A 21911-nucleotide genomic window follows, 5' to 3' on the forward strand; every position below is an offset into this window, starting at 1 on the left:
TGCCCTGACGTCTACCCTTCCTACCAACTCTAACCCCATCTTGCCGCTGCCTCCTCCTCAGGGCTCCATTTCCTCTCCCTCCCTTCTCCTGAGTGGCTTTCCCCTCCTACTCCCCCTCCCTCTCCCATGCTCTCCTTCATTGTCTCTGCACTCCCTCCTGCCTTGTCTTCCCTCTTCACCTCCTGCCCCACCTGTCTCCTGCCTCTTGGTGTACCCACTGGCACCCCTACTCTTTTCATCCTGCCCCCTCCCCTGCTGCACCTTGCCCTCCCCTGCTTTTCCATCCCCTCGGCAGGTCCCACCTGGCAGTTTTATTCTTCATCGTGTGTGCTCCAAGTGGGTTTAAAGTGTGTTGTTCTAGAGTGTTTTTAATACTGTGGCCAACTTTTAATCTGTGTGTGTGACTTCAGTGTCTTTTTTGTGTTCTACGAATAGCCAACTGTGTTTTTTAACTTTATGTTGACTTTTTTAATTGTTGCCCCGTGCACGTCTCCATGTCTGTGTATTTTTACCTCCACTATCTCCCCTTACTCTGTTTTATGTCCCCCTTCTTATCGCCTTATATGTAACATTTTATTTTTGTATTAGCTGTCATGTCACTTGGCTGAAGAGTGGCGAGTTGTGCCGCTGACAGCCCTCCCCTGCCCATATGGGGCAGGGGAATGAAATCACGATAAAGGAAAAACAAACAGCATCACGTCAGTAAGCACCTGAAGATGACTAGCAGCTGTCTCGTCGAAATATTGTGCAGCTTCCATATTATCCGAAGCTATGCCCATGAGCCAATGAAACAAAACACATACAGTTCAGTTCTCAATGGCATGGTAAAAATATGGGAACACACAGACAGAGGAAAGACACTCCGCAGAACTTGACAAAACTACGAAAGTATGTGAAAGATGGACTGAAGGTCAAATTCACACTGGCCATCATGGCACCGTCACGTCACAGCAACGTCATGTCAGACTTTATCAACTCTGACCACAATGTCAAGTTAGTTCAGATCATGTGATCTCAACTCGCATGGCTGTTCTCAACTGTTTTCTCGTGGGAATTGCAGTCTTCCCAAGATGATTCTCAACTGTGTTTACTCATGCAGTGCACATGTTGAATGCGGATGCTGGATACCACATTTGTGCGAAAATAAGATATGTCGTATTCGTGTGGTTTCCAGCTTGTGTATTAGAGGAAGAAGACGGAAGTGCAAAACAACGCAAAAAAAGAGTGTGGATCCGAGAAATGATGTCATTGCATGGTACAGAATGGGAATTTCACACACATTACAAGGAGCCCTAAGAAGAGAAATCTGCATTTTATAAATATTTTATCATATCGATGCACCACTTCTTTCATTTGTCACGTCAAATTACACCCAGAATCACTATAAGGAACACAGTGTTATGAACAGCCATCGCACACCATGAAACACTGGTTTGTTTAAGGTTAACTTTAGTTGCCAGTCCAGTGCAAATTTTTGTGCATTATTCATATCACTCTCAATACCTTTCCCTTCAAGATTTATAGGTTTTCTTTTCATCTTCTATTTGGCTATATTCAAGTGCCTTATTTGTTCTGGGGTTAGCTGGTGAAACTACATAAATGTTGACCACTGGTGCTTTCAAAACTCTTTCACCCACAATCCTGTGAGCTGCTTAACAACAGATGCGCCTACCACAAACAGACGTACAAACAAACAACTCTAACATGTTGCTTGATGTATATTTCACAAGAAAACCATTTTCTCACTGTTGCAGGTTTCAGTCCTTTTCTTTATGAAACATTACATATACCTGACAACATACAAATAAATTTCACTTACTTATCAATCTCTGACCACAGTACTCTTTTCACTTCAAGTTGCAGTCATATTGCAGTCCATTTCACTGTAAAATATTAACTACCACTATGTATAAAAGTCCACTTTATAACTGTAGTACAGGGCACGAAATTTAGAAGCGCTGTTCAAAATCCATTTCTGGCACATGATAATTACAACACAAATGTGAGAAGGCTTAGGATGTTCAGGAAGCAGACCACGCACATTCTTTATGTGTTCCACAATTCTTCTTTCCCACAGAGTTCGAGTACCTTCTTTCACTCATGTTGTACAATTCAAACTGCTGCCTTAACTACTTCAGTTCTTATTCCGTAATTCATTATAAAATTATAAATTTTAACAAACAATAACAGAATGAAACAATTTGTAACAAATAGCGAAAATAACAAATAACAAAAACTTGTAATAACAACTGACATCAAGCACAACGGAATAGAAGTATGAAGGATGAACGCACGGGTTTGTATCGGGAGGCTTGAGGGTCATGTGATCAAGAATGGACGATGGCGTCAGCCACCAAAACTTTCTTTGCGAGAAAGCTTGACGGTGCCATGATGTCCTGTGGTGACCAGTGTGGATACCGCCATTTGAAATACACTGTGGAATGTCTTGACGCGACGTGATACCACCTCACGCCCGTTATGAAAACTGCAAAATTATGGGGTGTACACTTTCTAATCATGTATTAAGTGTGCTTCTACATAATTTTATTTTTCTGTAGTAAAACATAAAATATCTGTTTTCTTTTAAGGTACTATGTAGATGTGTGTAATTCTCACAGTCAGAAGAGGAGAAAGGTATGCTAAGTCCGTTGACGGAGGAAGAAGTGGAGAAGACGAGCTCCGCAAGGCTGCTGTTTCGCGGAGAGCTTCTGGAGCGCTCCACCAGAGGCCAGCAGCAGTCTGACCAACCGTTACAGTTTCTGCTCATCTTCGAGGCGGCTGTGGGGCAAATCGAGAGGAAGGTCAGCTCAAATATCGAGTTTGCTTTTGTTTCGTAGAATTGGCTAAAACAACCTTAAAACAGTTTAGAGCTCTCTAACCACATTCTATATGACTAGAGATGCTTTAAGGCACAAGAGACACAAGCATCCATTTGAGGCGCTAATCTGAAAGGACAAACTAGTGGAAAATTTGTATGTGAGATACCTACCTAATATGTTCCAAAACGCCGTGCATAAAAGCGGGAATCTACTGGGGCTTATATGTTCTAAAACGCCACGCATAAATATGAGATCCCTTTGCGGCCCATAACTTGGGTTCTATTGGTGATACAAAGTGTTAGAGCTGCTGTAGAAAAATTAGTTCTGGGTTTCTACGCAGCTGTTGTGACAGATGATTACATTTGGGGAAATGTAGTGACATGGGAATTGGGGAAGTAAATGAGTCCCTTCCATGGTATTGCAGAGTGTGTTCAAGGGATTGGAGAACACCTGAACTGAAAGGGAAGATTACAGCCCTTGATGCTGAACTGAATAGTGCTAGGGAGAAACTGATGAGGTTAAGGGGGGAGAAGGGTGAAAACAGGTGGGAAGTGTTAGCAAGGAATGGGAGCCACAGAAAGAGAACTGTATCTGACAGTTTCGTCATTGGCACAAACAATAGATTTGCCTTGCTACCTAAGTTAACTAAGGATGAGGTTTAGTGTAGTTAATGCACAACAGATTTGCACCAGGGAACCAACTATTTCAAAAAAAGTAGAAAGTAGGAGGAAAGTTCTGTTAGGTAGTAACCATTGGAGGGGTGTGGGCCAGATATTGAAGGAAGAATTAGGTGACATGTACCAGTCATAAGCTTTCTCAAACCCAGTACATGTCTTAGCCAAGTGGCAGAGAATGTGGGATCATTGTGCAAGGGTTTCACAAAACAGTATCATATTGTGATAGTGGGTGGAGTGGGAAACAGTATTGATAGGGATCAGGGTTACAATATTGAGTGTGACCTGGTAAAAATAGCACCTGCAACGAATCATACAAATTTTGTCTTCGTTTCTGCTTTCATGCAGTATGATCAGTCCCAATTGAACAGCTCTGTCAGAAGGGTTAATGTGGAGTTACATCAGCTGCTTCATGTGGCTACTTCATCAGTCATAGGTTTGGTTCCTGTGGATGCTATTGGTAGGTGGGACTTCACAAGGCATGGCATGCATCTCAATAGCAAAGAGATGGGTAAATAGGCCGGGATAATAGCAAAACCTTTAAGGGGGGAGGGGAACTGAAACTCATGCGAGTACCTCTTTTTTAGGCTAAGATCAGTGTCCAATGATTCTACATCGAATAAAATTAAGCTTAATGAGAAGCTCAGACAGGCAGGTACTGGAAAGTAAAAAATAGTATTAGTGAAAAATAATGTTAGTATATTGCATCAGAATACCAGTAGATTAAAAAAAAAGTAGATGAACTTCTTGTTTGTTTAGGAGATTTAGAAACTTGGTTCAAATGGCTCTGAGCACTATGGGACTTAACATCTATGGTCATCAGTCCCCTAGAACTTAGAACTACTTAAACCTAACTAACCTAAGGACAGCACACAACACACAGCCATCACGAGGCAGAGAAAATCCCTAACCCCGCCGGGAATCGAACCCGGGCGTGGGAAGCGAGAACGCTACCGCACGACCACGAGATGCGGGCATTTAGAAACTCATAGCGTGATTGATGTACTATGCCTGTCTGAACATCATATAGTCACACATATGGAAAAGATAAATGTAGGTGGATATAAGCTTTCATCAAATGTAATCAGAGACACTATGGAGAGGGGAGGAGTTGCCATATATGTTAAAATTTATCGTAGTGTCAAAAATGTAGAAACTAAAAAATTTTGTGAACAGCAACATACAGAAGCATGTGCATGTGAGCTCAAACTAAATAATGATACTTTTGTAATTGTAGCTGTGTATATGTCTCCTTTGGAAATTTTCAGCTATTTTTGAAGAACTTGGATTCTTTGCTAAGCTGTCTGTCAGACAGAGGGTAGCCAGTTATTTATTGTGGGGATTCCAATGTAGATTTGTTGAAAGAGTCCGATAGAAAGCTTGCCCTTGAAGTATTACTTGGTTCTTTCAATTTGACATCAGTTATTGATTTTCCTACTCAGGTGGTACAGGAAAGCATCACACTGATAGCTAATGTTTTCATAGACCAAGATAAATTTAATCAAATAAAAAGTTCTCCTTTTAAGAATGGTCTGTCTGATCATGATGCACAGTTAGTTACAGTATATAACATATCTCTATACAGCAATGCAAAACAGTCCTCCAAAATAATGTGCTCAAAAACCATTTAACAGTTGCTAATTTTAGCGAAAGCTTGGAACAATTAGACTAGGATGAGGTGTACAGTGAACCTGATGCTAATTTAAAGTTTAACCTTTTTCGTGATACTTTTGTGAGTATATTTGAAAATAGTTTCCCTAAGAAAACAGTGAAAGGGTAAAAAGGGATAAAAAATCTTGTAAACAGAAAAGCGAAATGTATATTATAGCTATAAGGAGTAATGATCCAGAAACAGTCAAACATTATAAAAATTACTGCACTTTATTAAGAAAAGTTATTAAAAAGTCCAGAAGTATCTGCATTATGTCTGTGATTAGCACCTCTGATAGTAAAATTTAAAAAAATTGGAATATTGTTAAAAGGGAAATGGTAACTGAGAGCACAAGAAGACTTCATTTCTGTCAACCTCAACGTAAAGTTTGTTAACAAAAAGTCAGAAGTAGAAAATATTTTTAATAATCAGTTTAAGTGTTGTAGAGAAAATAGGATCCCGCTATTCATTAGAAAATGCAAGGATGTATTTGAAAGAGGCAATACCTATGCCATTTGATAAAATTGAAATTCAACCCATGTCCCTTACTGAAATTAGGAAAATAATAAATTCACTCAAATTGATTGGCATTTCCAACAGACTACTAAAAGCTTGTTCCCAACAGATAAGTAGGATTCTCAGCCACATATGCAGTAGCTCACTGAAACAGAACATTTTTCCAGATAGACTGAAATATGCTATTGTTAAACCAGTGCATAAAAATGGGGATAGGTCTGATGCTGACAACTACTGCCCAGTCTCATTTTTGACAGCTTTACATGAAATTCTTGAAAAAGTAATGTATTCAAGAGTAGCTTCACATATCTTTAAACGTTGGAGTACTAACAAAATATCAATTTGGTCTTCAGAAAGGTTTTTCAACAGAAAATGCTTTATATGCTTTCACTGATCAAATATTAAATGCTCTGAATAACCAAACATCTCCCATTGGAGTATTTTGTTGTCTCTCAAAGGCTTTGACTGTGTGAATCATGAAATTCTTCTAGATAAGCTTAAGTATTGTGGTGTGATTCCGCAAATGGTTTAACTGATATTTAACTGGAAGAATGCAGAAGGTCTTAACAGTGCAGATAGTCTGCAAAAATCAGCAGAGTATCAGCGGAGGTATCAAGACTGGTGTCCCACAGAGTTCAGTCTGGGGTTCCTTATTATTCTTGATGTATGTTAATGACTTGCCAGTCTGTATTCATGAAGATGCAAAGCTAGTTCTTTTTTCTGATGATACAATTATAGTAACCATACTCAACAAACAAGAATTAGCTGAGGAAACTGTGAATAATGTTCAGAAAATTATTAAGTGGTTCACTGCAAATTGACTCTCACTGATTATACAATTCTGTACAGTAAATGGCATAACACCACTGATAAATATAGACTTTAAACAGAGGTCTATGCTAAGGTAGAATACTCAAACTCTCTGAATAGGTCTGATGCTGACAACTACTGCCCAATCTCACTTTTGACAGCTTTATCTGAAATGATAGCTTTATCCGAAATTCTTGGAAAAGTAATGTATTCAAGAGTAGCTTCACACATTTGTAAAAATGAAGTACTAACAAAATATCAGTTTGGTTGAAATTGGTTGAAATTGAATTAGAAGAAACACACTGATTATCTGCTGAAACAGGTTCAGCTACGTATGCTATTAGGGTTACTGCAAATTTTGGTGATAAACATATCAGCAAATTAGCCTACTATGCCTATTTCCATTCGCTGTTCTCTTATGTCATCATATTTTGGGGTAATTCATCATTAAAAGAAAAAAATATTCATTGCACAAAAGTGTGTAATCAGAATAATAGCTGGAGCTCACCAAGATCACTTTGCAGATATTTATGTAAGGAACTCGGTATAATCACAGTACCTTTACAACGCATATATTCACTTATGAAATGTGTTATTAATATCGCACCCCAATCAAAAATAACAGCGAAGTATATAACGACAACACTACAAGAAAGAATGATCTTCACTATTCTGCATTAAAACTGACTTTGGCACAGAAAGGGGTGAATTATGCTGCCACAAAAATCTTTAATCGTTTGCCAAATAGCATTAAAAGTCTGACAGATAGGCAACCAACATTTAAAAACAAATTTAAAAAATTCTGAATGACAACTCCTTCTACTCAGTAGATGAATTTTTAGATATGAAGTAGTAACTATAAAAAAATAAAGAAAAGAACATTATATTGTGTAATGAAAACTTACGTTAAACTGACATGTTCCACATCATTATGAAATGTATTCATGAACTATGGAACGAGTATTAATGTAATGTAATGTAAGGTAGGGTCAAGTATTTTGGATAGTCTTTGGGCTTCGGACCATTTGTATACCAAACAGATGGATAGTACTAGTGTCACTATCGTACAGTACAGAGTCAACGTATGAATATTACACACTGCTTCCTGCTTAGGCAAATGGAGCAAATTGTTTCTATTCGCATTTGATGTGGTCTGCGGAGGGTTTGATGGGAGTTAAGGAGACGCACTTACTTCATGGGCGGTTCCTTAGAAAAGCAACAAAAAAAGGTATTTTAGGTATTTTTTTCGTACCAAAATCGAGTCGCGGATTCCAAGACGGCTATGCACAGCAAATTGTTGTAAATTTTACGATGTATTCCAAAGATCCCGCTCTCTAATAACCTTGCAAATTTTCTTGATATGTTTATCCGTTTCTGAGATACAGAGCATCAAAGTTACACTACGTGTACACATAAAGTATGCACGCATGACTCGACGTGAGGTGAAAACTTGCTTTATAAAACGATGAAGCACGGAGAAATTTGTTTTAAACTGTCTCCGTTATGATCAGAATGGTTCTGAGAACCCCACGTTGTAGTCCTGAAGCACATGCAAAATTTATGTGCACGTAAAATGCAGTTTGAGGTGTAGAATTAGTTATGCATTATTTCAGTTTCACGCAACTTAACTATCAAAATTTTACTGACCCATAAAGTTATTTTCGCATGAGTGACGTAAGCTGCTGTGCCAGAGAAAAGAAGGGAACCAGAGGGAAATGCTCTGTTAGAGCACAAAAAAGGAGTATGCTCCTGTTTAAAATACCTGACTGAAATTTGGGGTACCAACTGCCCCATTCTAACTTCCTTAGCACCTTGAAAAATTTCCCAGAAATTTTGGCATGCGAACATATTCGCTCTTTTTTATGCTGGGAGAGGAGACAGTGTCAGTGGGATAGAGACCGAAAAGTAGTAAATACTGGAAGACAGTAGACAGTGATTATGGTATAGAAAGGGCGAAGGATACAATGATTGTGTGCATAAGAAAGAGGTACACAGTGGGAGTGGAAAACAGTGCTAAGAAAAGAGTGAAGGAGACAGTGCTAGTTGTACAGGAATAAAGAGCAGAAGAAAGTGGAAGTGAGTGAGAGACCGTGAGAATGAGAGACAGATTCAATAACTGTGACGACGAGGAAGAGAGAGATAGTGACACTGAGAAGAGACAGCAGGAAGGAATGAATGAGAGGGTAGCAGAAAGAGAGCGCAAGAGGAAGAGAGTGTACAGTGAGAGAAGACAATAGTAATAGAACAGAACTAAAAAGACTGTGGCTAAGAAACAGTGGCAGTTAGAGAAACGCAAAGAAATAATGACAATTGGACGGTCTGAATGAGTGAATGAGAATGAGCAAGTGGGAGTGGATGGCTATGAGCGAATCACAGTAATGGACAAGTGGGTGTGAGCGTGTAACAGTTAGGGAAGCTTTGGGAGTGAAAGGTGAGTTGCATGCTAAAAAGAGCGTTAATGTGTTCACATGCCAAGATTTTGTGAAAATTTGAAAGGTGCTGAGGGAGGTAGAATGAGTGAGCTGGTACCCCACTTTTCAATCACAGTCTTTTAAACAGGAGCATATTCGCCTTTTTCGTGCTCCAATAGGAGCACTTTTCTGCTGGCCGTAATTAGTAGCGAAAACTGACGTGAGTAAAAGTATACGAGTACAGAAGCAAATATGTTCCAGCAAACATTCCAACATAAACGAGTGGTTTGCGAGATAATTTCGAGCGTTTTTTTACCAGCCACCACTTTTTTTATTTAATCGTATGGCTAGGGTCCCCCATCGGGAAGACCGTTCGCCGGGTGCCGGTCTTTCAATTTGACGCCACTTCGGCGACCTGCAGTCGATGAGGATGACAGGATGATGATGAGGACAGCACAACACCCAGTCCCTGGGAGGAGAAAATTTCCCGATCCAGCCGGGAATCGAACCGGGGCCCAAAGGATTGACATTCCATCACGCTGACCATTCAGCTACCGGGGGCGGACACGAGCCACCACTGACTTTAGTATAAAAAGTATAAGAGAGAGGGACACAGTGGGAGTGGAAAATAGTTAATAGTGACAGAATAGTGACAAGAAAAGAGTGAAGGAGGCAGTGCTAGTGAGACAGTAATATACTTCACCGACGGTATGAAAGTAGGCATTTGAAAAGTAAACTGTTCGATTATGTGCCGATCTAATTGGGCTCAAATCTTCATCCAAAGTTTACCTTAACAAGAAATATAATACTTCTACCTCACAGTTTACTGCATCCTCGTACCTTTTAAGTGAGGTGTTCCACGCGTCGTCATCGCAATTGGAGGCAATACTGTACTCTTCCCCGTAGTGAGTTACGAATTCTTTCAAACACCCGCAAATCATAACATGTTTTTTGACAAGTCTATACAATTCACTACCTAGCAATGTAATAGATGATACTACAAATTGTTGCTTGTTTGTAGATGATATCAGTTTAAGTGTTACAGTGCCCACGAACAATAACATAAGTAACTCTACCTCACTCAAGGTAGATATACTTTCTGACTGGTGCAATGCTAATAGCCTGTCTATGAACATAAATAAAAAACAGGAATAAAACATTTCTTATAAAAATAGAATCACCGTAGAGACAGTTCCTGTAAAGTTTCTTGACGTTGTTTTACAAAATAATTTATGCTGGCAGGCACATGTGAATTATTTAACACCAAAAATTTCTAAAGGAATATTTATGCTCAGAAAATTACAAGCAACAGTAGATCAGAAAATTTTGCTTTCTGTCTATTATAGTTATATTAACTCTCATTTGACGTATGGGACAATCTTGTGGGGAAATAATTGCTTGTTTACGGCCCAGAAAAAAGCTGTCAGAATGATATGTAAAGTACCACCTAGAACTCACTATAGAGAATTATTTATTAAACTTAGTATTATGACCTTGCCATGTATATACATATTTCAATGTCTCTTGTACATTAAAAAGAACTTGTCTAGTTTTGATCTGAATTCTGATGTACATAGTTATAACACACAACACTGAATGATGTAAGAAAAGACTACTGCTCATATACCAAAACTCTAAACAGCTTCAAACACACATCTGTAAAGCTATTTAATAAACTACCAGAGCCAGTTAAGAGTCTGGAGCTAAAAAAATTTAAGATATTTGTAAGAACTTTATTAATTCAAAATTGTTTTTATACCATGGAAGATTTCTGTGAGCATAATTTCTAACATAGATTAATTATTTGTGTATTTATTGTCATTGTTGTTTGTACATTTATTGACGTTGCTTATACAAGCATTACATCCCTGTAAGTGTTTTGTTTTTGGGCAATAAAAATCAATCAACCATATCAGCGTGAATGACCCCAGACAGAAAAATCCAGATAATTGAGGTGAGGTGACCTTTGAGGCAAAGGTACAGGCTGTTCTCGAAATATCAGTCTTTGACCATATTGGAGAGTTATATGTCGCCGGCCGGAGTGGCCGAGCGTTTCTAGGCGCTACAGTCTGGAACCGCGCGACCGCTACAGTCGCAGGTTCGAATCCTGCCTCGGGCTCGGATGTGTGTGATGTCCTTAGGTTAGTTCTAAGTTCTAGGGGACTGATGACCTCAAGTTAAGTCCCATAGTGCTCAGAGCCATTTGAAGTTATGTCATATAACATCTGTGTCCCGTCATGCATGTAGCATATTAACCAGCATTAGGCTAGGTAAATTAGGCCATTGGTAAAATTTAAGCTCATTTACATTTCAAATACATTTAATAATTTTTTCACAATGTAGGCCCACAGTCATAATATATTTCTTTAAAGCCAGTACCGTCATTAGACTGTTTTTTTTATTTGCAGTGTTACATTTACCCGATTATGATTTTGGTTTTTAGTTGCTATCATCAAGTCTAATGGCGGTACTGTCTTTAAATAAATCAAATATATTTGTACTAACTAGGATAATATTTCATAATGAATTCAGTTCTCTGTTTCTGGCAAATGGCTCTTCTGTCATCGTATAGTGTTACACATGCTAAGTTTCGCTGTTAGTTGTCATCCACCCGGTATGTAAAGGACGACATCGATCATATTTGTGCATGTAATACTTTGAAAAATGAATGAATCATTTATGGTAGCCTTGTATAGTAAGAAAATTTTTATGAAAATGTTTATAAATAAGTAAATAATAAATCTCATGTTACTCATAATTGGTGAAAAAGTTTCAAATGGCGCCATTTCATTGATGGGCCTGTCAATTTAAATTGATAATAGTAGTTTTAGAGAAGCGTGTTCAAGCAGACAGGCACGACAGCTTTAGAGATTTTTTATTATTAGTGTAGATATAGAAGTAAAATGTTTGTGATAGCATACCCCGAACAGAAGTTCCAGTTTTGCCGCGACAGTCCCAGTTTTCACATACATGTCTTGAAGTTCGGGGTAAGTCATTCGGGACACATAATTGTCCCGGTTTCCATTCGAGAAACAAAATGTGGAAAAATAAGTTTCCTAGAAGTAGAACGTTATAGAAGTATATGTTTTTTCACATTGGTTGCTATACACCTACAACATTTGGTTTAACTCAGTCTTATGCCTAAAAAAAGTAAAAGATACCTTGTAAAGAAAAGTTGATATACCTACCTCCGCCTGTAATTTGCAGACGATCACTTTATGACCCTCGAGACAAGTAAATCCAAAATTAAAGGAGGTATAAAAGAGCATCACTTAAACCATTTCTCGTAATGGGACTGCGGCCATATGGAAGCTAATTTTGTGAAAAATGTGAGCATTGTTTGGCATGCATGCTCACTTGCTCTAACAATCTGCATCCAAATGAAATCTTAAATTTTAGTACTAAATGATTACAGTTTAAATTTAGGATTAATAAATTTTACGTAAGTACCTACTAGGCGACTAAACAATGCAGAAAACATATCCAGGCTATTACAATAAGAAAGTAAATATCAATCATTTTTATTTCTGAAGAAAATAATTTTATTTGTGTGTAATTTACGCACATGTACCCTGCCAATTCACAAAATGAAGATACATTCTTGCCATGGGTCTTTCAGCCGCTGCATCGTCATGGGCGTATTATCGATTTCAAAATATCATGCTAACTGACAAGAAAGGTAAGCGAACGTGGTGTAAAGAAGTTAGGTATAAAATTTAAACACAAGTGTCCCGGTCATTCCTCTTTGAAATCTGGTCAGCCCCTCATTGCGTATTATTAATGTCACGGCATTTTGTCTAATAAATTGCAACTGCTCTTCACAGCAAAATACGGAACGCTTGACCAGTGCTCAATAATGAGGAATAAACTGGCCAAGTATGCCTTATCGTCGTTTCCGTCCGCACTGCATAGCCGACAGTAACATGCAAACAATGCGACAATATCAGCTGTTTTTGACTGCTGTCAGCAATGTTCATTTAATCTCCTATAGCGTTACTGTCTTATACTTCGGGTTTCCATACATCCAGGAAAAAACTATCTCGGCTGAAGTATCCGTCTGTAGAGGCTTCGAGGAGAACAAAAGTGGACAGATTGATACCAATGTCAGTACTGTAATGCGATTCGCCACGGATTTACTATACTCTCTATGTGCTCCTGATTTTTAGTTCAACAGAGATGTTGCCTTGTAAAACGCTGATTGCTAGCGGATATGCGTCGACACATATCTGCTTACGATGTAACAACACACCTGAAGATGGTCTGCTTATAACTGAAACTGGTAGCATAGTAATTGATTAATACAGCTACCACGATATTTCAATAACTTTTAATAACTTGTGTCAAGTCCGTTATGTGACTGAGGAAAGGAAAGAAGTGAAGTGAGAACTAACTGATGCTAGCGGAAATGCGATTCAAAGAGCATATAATCTGCACCATAAACCAGTGGAACCAAGTAATATAGTACGATGATATTTGTTTTACGGTGTTCCCCGGCAAGTGTTTTTGTCTAGAGAACACCATGATAAATGTTCGGTCCAGGTTGTCTTACATCCATTGGTGGTTGGTGGTCGATGTACAATAACAATGTGGTTGGTCATATTGCGGATATAATGGGTCCTATGTTCCACAGCCAAGAAAGATAAAGTCTTCCAAAATCAATTTATGTAACTATATCAAATGACAGTGTTTAATATGACACCAGCTTTATTCACATGGCTGATAATTTCGAACATTGGCTTGATAAACATGATATAGCATAACATTGTTGGCTTCCACTCTTGCTAGATTTGACTATTATCAAGCCATTGTAATCTATGATGGAAAAGTACTTAAAAGCACATGTACATCTGCATTTACATGACTACTCTACGGTTCACACTTACGTTACTGGCAGAGGATTCTTCGAGCAATCTTCACATTATTTGTCAACCATTTCACTCTCTAACAGCGCATGGGACAAATTAACACCTAAATGTTTCTGTACAAACTCTGATTTCTCTCATTTTATTACGATGATCGTGTAGGTGATCAGCAGTAAAATATTTTCGCATTCAGAGAGGAAAGTTGGTGACTGAAATTTCATGAAAAGATTTCGCCGCAACGAAGAACGCCTGTCTTTTAATCACTGTCGCCCCAACTCGCATATCATATACGTGACAAATATCTCCCATCTTTCGAAATAACACAAAACGAGCTGCCCTTCTTTGGACTTTTTTGATGTCCTCCGTCAATCATAACTGTTAAGGATCCATACTGCACAGATATATTCTAGCACAGGGATTCCTCAGATTTTCCTCTGACAGAACAATCTGAGTAGCCTGGTACTTTGTTGGAATATCTTGTGTTTATTTTTAAAGCTATTTTTTTTAAATTGGGAAAACTTGTTTCATTCAGTGATTACTTCAATTTTAAACTGTAATAAATAACACAGAAATCATAATAATTTTTTAAAAATAATTAGTATCGTCAAAAAGTCGGAAAAACGCCATGACGTTAATAGTCTTTCACGCAGTATTTACTCTCTTCCCGCGGAATACCAGCGTTCTACGGAACACAGTTAGATAAATCTTGCTCTTGCCGAGGACGGACAAGCATAGTGTAAGCAGTCTCTTTAGCAGACCTGTTGCATCTTCTGTGTTCTACCAATAAAATGCAATCTTTGGTTTGCATTCACCACAACATTATCTATATGGTAATTCCAATTTAAGCTGTTCGTAATTGTAATTTCTAGGTATTTAGTTGAATCGACAACCTTTAGTACTGTGTGATTTGTTGTCTGACAGAAATTTAGTGGGATTTTTTTAAGTGGGTGTGGAGGACCTCGCTTTTTTGTTGTTGAGGGTCAACTGCCACTTTTCTACGATTAGCTTTTAACAAAAAACGAAGATAAAATAGTTACTGACAAGACGCAGCTTATGTTGATGATGCTTTCGCTGTATTGACACTTACGTGATTTTTCTGCAGACACCTTTCGTTCGAGACTCTTTCTGTGCGTGGCCGTGTCTGTATATAATTCTTTTGCAGGTGACCTGGAAAATTGGAAATACTAGATACAGTATTTCATACTGTCGCCTTTTGTCATTAACTTCTTACATTATTATTAATTTTATTATTAATTGTATTCCAATCACATAACATTTTGAAAAGAAAAAAATATGTACATAGTTTACAAATTTGTTATTTATATAATTCATCACATGTGCTGTGACGTCCAAGAAGTCGGAGAGTTTTCCAGGGTACGAATTTTGAGGGCACTCTTCAACTGTGGCTTGTAATATCAATGACAGTTCTGTTAACGACCAAGGGCCTAGATATTTTGCACCCAGTACTTCATTCACAAATTTGTTTTTCAAAATGTGAAGACAAACGCGAGTGAGTTCTGTCTAAAACCAATTTTCTCTTCTCATCACACTGACTCATTTATTCGTCATCAGCTTGGTCTTCAGTGCAAACATTGGGTAAAATAAGAAATTCACATATCCACATGAAGCTAACACGCAAAAGATCTTTCTATGCTGATGTATAAGACAATTGTACAAAACCACTAACATACACTCCTGGAAATGGAAAAAAGAACACATTGACACCGGTGTGTCAGACCCACCATACTTGCTCCGGACACTGCGAGAGGGCTGTACAAGCAATGATCACACGCACGGCACAGCGGACACACCAGGAACCGCGGTGTTGGCCGTCGAATGGCGCTAGCTGCGCAGCATTTGTGCACCGCCGCCGTCAGTGTCAGCCAGTTTGCCGTGGCATACGGAGCTCCATCGCAGTCTTTAACACTGGTAGCATGCCGCGACAGCGTGGACGTTAACCGTATGTGCAGTTGACGGACTTTGAGCGAGGGCGTATAGTGGGCATGCGGGAGGCCGGGTGGACGTACCGCCGAATTGCTCAACACGTGGGGCGTGAGGTCTCCACAGTACATCGATGTTGTCGCCAGTGGTCGGCGGAAGGTGCACGTGCCCGTCGACCTGGGACCGGACCGCAGCGACTCACGGATGCACGCCAAGACCGTGGGATCCTACGCAGTGCCTTAGGGGACCGCACCGCCACTTCCCAGCAAATTAGGGACACTGTTGCTCCTGGGGTATCGGCGAGGACCAATCGCAACCGTCTCCATGAAGCTGGGCTACGGTCCCGCACACCGTTAGGCCGTCTTCCACTCACGCCCCAACATCGTGCAGCCCGCCTCCAGTGGTGTCGCGACAGGCGTGAATGGAGGGACGAATGTAGACGTGTCGTCTTCAGCGATGAGAGTCGCTTCTGCCTTGGTGCCAATGATGGTCGTATGCGTGTTTGGCGCTGTGCAGGTGAGCGCCACAATCAGGACTGCATACGACCGAGGCACACAGGGCCAACACCCGGCATCATGGTGTGGGGAGCGATCTTTTACACTGGCCGTACACCACTGGTGATCGTCGAGGGGACACTGAACAGTGCACGGTACATCCAAGCCGTCATCGAACCCATCGTTCTACCATTCATAGACCGGCAAGGGAACTTGCTGTTCCAACAGGACAATGCACGTCCGCATGTATCCCGTGCCACCCAACGTGCTCTAGAAGGTGTAAGTCAACTACCCTGGCCAGCAAGATCTCCGGATCTGTCCCCCATTGAGCATGTTTGGGACTGGATGAAGCGTCGTCTCACGCGGTCTGCACGTCCAGCACGAACGCTGGTCCAACTGAGGCGCCAGGTGGAAATGGCATGGCAAGCCGTTCCACAGGACTACATCCAGCATCTCTACGATCGTCTCCATGGGAGAATAGCAGCCTGCATTGCTGCGAAAGGTGGATATACACTGTACTAGTGCCGACATTGTGCATGCTCTGTTGCCTGTGTCTATGTGCCTGTGGTTCTGTCAGTGTGATCATGTGATGTATCTGACCCCAGGAATGTGCCAATAAAGTTTCCCCTTCCTGGGACAATGAATTCACGGTGTTCTTATTTCAATTTCCAGGAGTGTATAATGGAAAAAAGAGCTTCCACCTAAATTCTTTGTCTAAGTGCAAAACTCTGAAAACAGCATGTCACGGAAATTCATAATATTTGAGTGAAATAAAATCCTAAAGATCTTAAGTGCTCCGAAATAATAGGCTTGGGAATGGAGTAGAATTTTAAAATTGTTCCCAAGGCAATGCAAGAGGCGAGCAAAGCAGGGCAGTAGGCAACTGCCGGTTGAAATGCCAACAAGGGACTGTTGATGTTACATGTAATGCGTCGCAAGACAGAAGTAACTGCTGCACATCTTAAGAGTTGGATGTCCAAAGCGTCAACATAGCAGTATGAAATCACAGAGAGACGAAGATGCAGTCATTGTGGTGACCACACAAAGCGAAGTAATTAGTCGTAATTTGAATGTAAAAATGATTATTCAGAGTACCGAAACTGCCGAATATGTCCACCATTACTTCTGAAAGGTGAAATTAAGACACTTTTCAGCTATCCGCAATGCATCCAGAATGCCGCTAGCCAGTCAAGGAAAGCAGGCCAAATGAAATCATCGTCGCCTTACAGTTGCAATGTATATATATATATATATATATATATATATATATATATATATATATATATATATATATATATATATGAGACACTTGCTGTGTGAATATTACTCCTATCCAGTGGCGTGACCTACTTGTTGGCAGTTCGCAGCTGACCATCCAGGAGGTAGGACCTGTGTCGATCTACCATCTGTTCGTGGAGACTCTCTCTGAACTCTGGTGGAACAGCAAGTCCAGCCAAGGAGGATTTCGCCACTGCAAGTAGCAGTACTGCCATTCGGATCAAGACTGATGGAATACTGTGGACGACATTCACCATCAGGCCTTCTGGAGGTCTAACTGGTGAGGCAAAGGAGCAGTCAACAATCGTTATCATGGAGAAGGGGCATGCCACAGACGCCGCCTACCTTCCATTTCCTGTAGACATTCTCCTACGCTGCAGGCCTTGCTCCTGTATGAGGCCGCATTGTGGCCTAGTCCGGCGCCACACTCTCCATGAAGGGCCAGTGGGTGCTTACTGGAATGCAGTCTACGGTGTTAACGAGAGAGCTCTGCTAACCCACTGCCCTACACTGCTAACAACACAGGCAGCACAGACAATACCAATCATGCTGACAATACCAATCATGCTGCCACCAATGTGCTGTGACATCACAGGGCACTGAGTATACTACCCAAAGTGCAACTGCCGAGACAGCACAGAACAGGCGGGAGTCAGAACATTCCAGCGTGGCTAACGCCCTGCTTCCTGCCTCCACTGCTATCAGCTGTAAGTGAAGACACTGTGTATTTTGGAACAGTAAACTTTCGTTCCTTAATGATGTTTTATTAGCACTTTCGGACGCAGAGCATGCCATTTCCCAACGAACCATGGCTCACCCATGTCCGAGGGGCGACAGTCTGGCCTTATTCTGCCCTCGAAGACCCAATATCGTCACCTAACACACTGTTTGGTTTCCGGACAGTTACATCTGACGTGAGAAGTGTTCTGTCTGGTACTGTTACATCTGGTATCAGCAGTGGTCCACGAGCCGCGCGGGATTAGCCGAGCGGTCTCGGGCGCTGCAGTCATGGACTGTGCGGCTGGTCCCAGCAGAGGTTCGAGTCCTCCCTCGGGCATGGGTGTGTGTGTTTGTCCTTGGGATAATTTAGGTTAAGTAGTGTGTAAGCTTAGGGACTGATGACCTTAGCAGTTAAGTCCCATAAGATTTCACACACATTTGAGCATATTTTGAGTGGTCCACGAGTACGACTTCAGCAGCAGCTTCAGGTCTGCAGTATGGGTTTTTGAGTATCTCTTTTATTTTCAAAAATGTTCAGATGTGTGTGAAATTTTATGGGACTTAACTGCTAAGGTCATTAGTCCCTAAGCTCACACTACTTAACCTAAATTATCCTAAGGACAAACACACACACCCATGCCCAAGGCCAGCAGCGGTGGCCGTGCGGTTCTAGGCGCTTCAGTCCGGAACCGCGGGACTGCTATGGTCGCAGGCTCGAATCCTGCCTCGGGCATGGATGTGTGTGATGTCCTTAGGTTAGTTAGGTTTAAGTAGTTCTAAGTTCTAGGGGACTGATGACCTAAGATGTTAAGTCCCATAGTGCTCAGAGCCATTTGAACCATGTTGAACCATGCCTGAGGGAGGACTCGAACCTTTGCCGGGACCAGCTGCACAGTCCATGTCTTTTATTTTCGTTTTGGGTTTTTTGTTAAGTTTGTTTATGGCCATGGTAGGGCGTCGTGGCTGTCACATGAACGTCAAAGTGTCATTTGTTAAGCAGCAGGAGCCTGCAGACCTCTCTCAGATTTGTGGTAATTATAGAGTGGTTTATTTGCGACTGGTGGGGTGTTCGTATTGTAATTTTGCTGGACACGAGTCCAGGCAGTGCCAGTTGTATGTAGCACATGTGGAAGGGTTGGCCGCGAGACGCATCAGTGTTCTGAACCTTGTTGGACTGTGATACAATGCTTCTAGAAGGTTAAGTGTCTCCACTTTTCACGAGCGTGGAAGTTATTAACAATGACTAAAGTTAAATGAGAGCCGTTCATTAAAAGCTGTCACTGAATATTGCCGTTTACTGTCAGACGCTGAAATTGCAATTTGTATTGACACCGAAGTCTATGGATTACAAGGTAGCTGCCAGCTGCGATCTTTAGTCATATCTTATTTACGACTGAGGCGTAGTAAGGAGTGGTAAAGGAGCCAGTTCAATCCAGATAAGTCATCAGATTCTTGCACTTGAGTAGCAGTGCTCGATTACAAGTGTTCGAATAGATGAAAGAGACTTTAGGGCATTTTTTAAACGCTACAACAAAACTAAGAGACTTTCTATGCAAACTGTCGCCCAAGATTTAAATGTGAGTGTATGACATTCGTACATAGAAACGAAGGAAGGGGGGATAAGTGTTATACAGGGTATTGACATGGAGGTCTCAGCAAAGGAACGCTAGCTCAGTGAATATTGATGTTTTCAAGCACTCTTTTCGGTACACGTCTGAGAGTGTTTAAGAATATTTTGGAAAACCAGTATTAGGGTGCCCAAACAAGGCGTTAGCATCATTCCATCAGACTAATAGTCCAGTTCTTTAACGACTGTTCCACATCCGAAAGCACTGTAAGGACCTCAGGAACGAATCTACAACTGAGATTATGGTTAATTTGGGGACCATTAGGATTAACTGCCTTCAGCATTGCTGAAAACCGTTGAATTATGAAACGTGACGTACTAAGTGAGTGTCACAGTTCCAGAATTTGGTAAGCTAGCTGTCCCCCTTTCTCTTTACTTCGAACTAAGAGAGGTGGCACAGCGGTAAGAAGACACAAAATTTGCATTCAGGAGGTTAAATCCCCCGACGGGCCATCCAGATTTACATTTTCTGTAGTTTTCCAAAATCGCTTTAGGAAACGCATGCTTTTTTCATTTAAACGGACCATCTTCATCCTTCTTGTCGTATCGGAGCTTATGCTCTGGCTCTAATGACCTAGTTGTGGACGGGACATTAAACATTAAACGCCAATACTTCCTGCTCTTATATCGTCATAACAAATGGGGTGACAATTGTTGAACTATATGAAACAATGTAACTTAGTTACAAACTACGAGGTGTACACACTTTATTCAACATGAAAACGTCACTACAGATATTCGGATTTGGGTTATGACATGTTCGATATGCCTGCCATCATTGGCGACGATGTGGTTCAGACGAATAGCGAAATTTTATATGACCCGTTGAAGTGTCGGAACACTAATGTTGTCGATGACGTCTTGAATGTCTGTTTTCAGCTCAGCAATGGTTTTGGGGTTACCGCTGTACGCCTAGTCTTTAATATAGACCCACAAAAAGAAGACGCATGTGCTCAGATGCGGAGAACGTTGCGGCCAATCGAGGCACATTCCAGTGGCTTCTGCGTACCGCAGAACCAGAATGCGGTCCCCAAAGTCATGTCCCTCTCCTGCTTCGATGGTGTCGACCTCCATCTTGTATGATTCACATCTTGTCGAAATGAGGGTCACTTTGGATAATGGGGATGAAATCATTTTCCAAAACCTTCACGTACCGTAAGGTAGTCACAGTGCCGTCAAGGAATATCGCACCGACTATTCCGTGACTAACCGAGCGAGGTGGCGCAGTGGTTAGCACACTGGACTCGCATTCGGGAGGACGACGGTTCAGTCTCGCGTCCGGCCATCCTGATTTAGGTTTTCAGTGATTTCCCTAAATCGCTCCAGGCAAATGGCGGGATGGTTCCTCTGAAAGGGCACGGCCGACTTCTTTCCCTAATCCGATGAAGCCGATGACCTCAGTGTTTCGTCTCTTCAAATAAATGGTTCAAATGGCTCTGAGCACTATGGGACTCAACTGCTGAGGTCATTAGTCCCCTAGAACTTAGAACTAGTTAAACCTAACTAACCTAAGGACATCACAAACATCCATGCCCGAGGCAGGATTCGAACCTGCGACCGTAGCGGTCTTGCGGTTCCAGACTGCAGCGCCTTTAACCGCACGGCCACTTCGGCCGGCTTCGTCTCTTCCTCCAAACACACTGCACACCACACAGTTACCCGTTGAGGCTGAAGAGACATCTCGGTCGCGAAATGTGGATTCTCAGTCCCCCGAAAGCGTCCATTTTGCTTATTGACGAACCCATCCAAATGAATGTGAGCTTCGTCGCTAAATCAAACCATATTGCGCATTCTAATTCCCATCATACCCCGCGGGCAACCGTGCAGTTTGAACGTCCTAACGCAAACCGTTCACAAGTTATGAAGATTTTACCTCATATAGTTCAATAATTGTCACATTGTATGATCTATGCGCAGACTAGAAGTGATTTTTACAGACAAGCATACCACTCAACGATGTAATGTTGGTATCCTAGGTTCGAATCCGCTTCTCACTGAAACTTTCGCAAATAACTTGGCCCTTTGGTAGAATTTATACTCAAGCTGCACAATACTTCTCCTGCAATTCCTTTCAGTTATACCCATCATTACAAGCTAATACCGCGATA

Source organism: Schistocerca serialis, chromosome 5, assembly GCF_023864345.2.
Source record: "Schistocerca serialis cubense isolate TAMUIC-IGC-003099 chromosome 5, iqSchSeri2.2, whole genome shotgun sequence".
In the NCBI taxonomy this organism is placed as follows: Eukaryota; Metazoa; Arthropoda; class Insecta; order Orthoptera; family Acrididae; genus Schistocerca; species Schistocerca serialis.